This window comes from Myotis lucifugus, unplaced genomic scaffold (assembly GCF_000147115.1).
Source record: "Myotis lucifugus unplaced genomic scaffold, Myoluc2.0 scaffold_45, whole genome shotgun sequence".
Lineage (NCBI taxonomy): Eukaryota > Metazoa > Chordata > Mammalia > Chiroptera > Vespertilionidae > Myotis > Myotis lucifugus.
Genome location: NW_005871093.1, coordinates 4,710,859 through 4,714,121, shown reverse-complemented (window position 1 = coordinate 4,714,121; position 3,263 = coordinate 4,710,859).

The window sequence follows — 3,263 nt, the reverse complement described above, 5'->3', positions numbered from 1 at the left end:
AGCTCAGACCTTTGCCGTCACAGCCTGACCAGCCAGGCCTTGAGATGAACCCAGAGCCTTCACACGCTACCAGCGGGACCGAGAACAGTCTTCCAGCACGTTCCGGGTACCTGTTTACAAACCGTTCTTGTTTTTTCGTTCAAGTAGGGCCTCTGAATGCCCATGAGCCCATTTACAATTTCAGCACCAGCCGGGAAAGCCCGGAGTCTTTCTCGCAAAGTGCAGCCATTCGGGCTGGAACCAGGGAGGCTTGGCCACGTTCTCTGCAGGACGTCACAGTGGGGACATGGAGGGGCCGGTCTGACCCACTCCGCTGCCCCCTGCCGTGCTGCACAGGAGGCTCACACAATGTGTTGACGGAGCAGAGTGCGGCGGGCCTCCCCAGAGTGCTGGCCTGGTGTGCGTCAGCCTTTGTTCTCTTAACTAGCAGCAGCGTTTTCATGTTTCTCGTGGGTCCTCCCTCAATAGGTCTCTCGTGTTATTTACATTTCACTTCTACTGTCTTTAACGATTACAGGTGACCGTTTCCGACTGTAGCCCGGGTTAGTTCGGTAATTTGAAGGGCAATCCTGAAGAGAAGGTTCCTTTCCATTATGGACGAAAAGAAATTGGCTTATGTCACGGGCGGCCAGGAGAATCAGACAGTGTGGGCAACATCGCTTGTAAATTCTAGGGGGACTTGCACAGGTAGGAACTGCAGAAAAGGGTCAGTAGGGCAGAAGGAATTAGTAGGGTCTGGATAAAGTCCCTGAGACCCAGGCAATCTTTCAGTCCTTCAACAAACCAGTCAGTCACTGTTTCAGGTGCTAGGGACACACCTTAAATAAGACAATTGGAGTTTATATGTGGTGGTGGTGGTGGTGGGGGGAGATAATAAAATAGTGGATCAGATGATGGTGCGTACCACAGAGCAAATAAAAAGTGCAGGGAGGCCCTGACTGGTTTGGCTCAGTGGATAGAGCGTCGGCCTGCGGACTGAAGGGTCCCAGGTTCGATTCCGGTCAAGGGCATGTACCTTGGTTGCGGGCACATCCCCAGTAGGGGGTGTGCAGGAGGCAGCTGATCGATGTTTCTCTCTCATCGATGTTTCTAAGTCTCTATCCTTCTCCCTTCCTCTCTGTAAAAAAATCAATAAAATATATTTTAAAAAAAAGTGCAGGGAGGACAAGGGCTAGCACAACAGGGGTTTACAATTTAAAGACGGAGCAGGAAGTGGTTGCTAGGGGCTGGAGGAAGGGGGAGATGGGGAGCGATTGTTTAATAGATACAGAGTTTCAGTGCGAGAGGATGAAAAAGTTCTGGAGTTGGATGGTGGTGATGGTTACACAAACAATGCCAATGTACTTAATGCCACCGAGCTGTACACTGAAGAACAGTTCAGATGGTACACCTGTGTCATGCATATCTGGCTACAATAAAAAAAAGTCGAGCAGGGAAAGGCAGGTCACTCCAAGACCTGTAAGAGGTGGAGCATGTTGCTGTCCCCGGGAGGCCAGAGCGAGGAGACGACGGTGCAAAGCCCCGAGGCCGGGAGTGACAGAGGCCAGAGTGGCTGAGTGGCCGGGGCAAGGGAATGACAGGCAATGACTTCACAGGCAATGGGGGCGGGATGATGCCTTGTGGCCCCCGTGAGGACGGGGTGAGGACCCTGGGACCAGTTAGGAGACTACTCTTCTTCAAGGAGCTAGCAAGAGCCGACGGTGGTTTGGCCCAGGCTGCCGGCGGTAGGCGTGGGTCCGCTTGTGGCCAGGAAATAATATTCAACAAATTGGGGGAGAACATGAGGCCAAGGCAGGGAAAGACTGTGTCCCACGGCCAGTGTTCTGGTTGGAGGCACCAGGAAGGTGCCTCGGCAGGCAGAGGTGGGGCCCTGCATTGGCCAAATCTGCTCACCTTTAAATCTGGTCCCAACTGCTTTAGTCCTTTCCTCTGTGGAAACCTGGGGCAGGTAAGACACCTGGGGCTGTGGGGCTGCCCGAGGCCTGAAGCGCAGACCTCTGGAGAGCTGCTGGATGGCTGCCTGTCCCAGGGGCCTGGCAGGGGGCAGGGTCGGAAGCGTCATCCAGGGTAGGACAGTCTGGGAAAGGCCTCTGGCTTTGGGAACACACACATACCCCAGTGCAGGGCACATGTGGGGCAAGATCTGGCGGTTTACTTTCTTCCTTGGGGGGGACTGAGGTGGACAAGGCCCCAGTGGGAATCTTGGCTTTACCACCTCCCCGAGATGAGGAGGAACAACTTATGGGTCCTCAATTGGCCCCAGGTGCTTGACCTGTGAGAGAGGCTTGGAAATACCTCCCCTGCAGGTTAGGGTTTAAGGAGGGACTGAACATACATGGATGTGCTCGAGACGGCTGAAGTGTGGTCACTCGATGCAGCCGAGTGGCGCAGCTGGCCTGGGAGTGAGGGGAACGGGATGTCCCTGGCAGCGTTCCTGTCTGGAGTGCTCAGGCCTCGCAGACAGGAGCACACCTTCTGCTTGTGGGCTCTTGGCTTCTCTGTGTTCAGCAATCTCTTTCTGGTTTCAGATCTCCCCATTCCTGTGGCCCCCACCCCAGCCCTCAGCAGAAGTCCAGCCATCTCACGAGGGACCGCGGGGCCTGGCCCAGCTTCCGCCCCAGTGCACCCTTGCACCCACCAGCCCATTCCCAGCGAGGGGAACACCCTGGGTGCTGCTGAGATGATTCAGGCCTGTCTCCGCTGCGCCTGGACCGTGATGGGGCCGAGTCTTTCTCAGCTAAGTCCCCGTGCCCAGCACAGGACTAGACACTGGGTCTGTGCATAATCAGCACTGAGTGCATGTGCGATATCATTAATTAGTGTTTTCTAGACAGGAACACGGATGTCCAGGTAGATTAAGGCAGTGACTGCCCCGGGTCCAACAGGCTGGGCAATCTCTAAGGTGAGGGCACCTGGAGGCATGTTCCCCATGACTCAGCTCTTCCCGGCGAGATTCCACCTTCTTACATATGTGTAATGGGAGACACTGACAAGAGAATTTATAATAGCCTGTTCCCAGCAACAAAAACCTGGCCACGCCCCAGATGCCCATCACTGGAAGAGGAGGGGAACGACGACAGAAGAATATTACCCAACAGTCTAAACAAACAATCTACGGTGACTTGCAAAAATGTGAAAGATTCTTAGCAATGTAATAGGGTGGAAAAGTCCCCAAAATATGACATATAGCATGGTCCCTCTTTTTAGAGTTAAAAGCGGCTTTAAAAAAAAACCCCAAATCAAACGACTAGACCACCTTTACA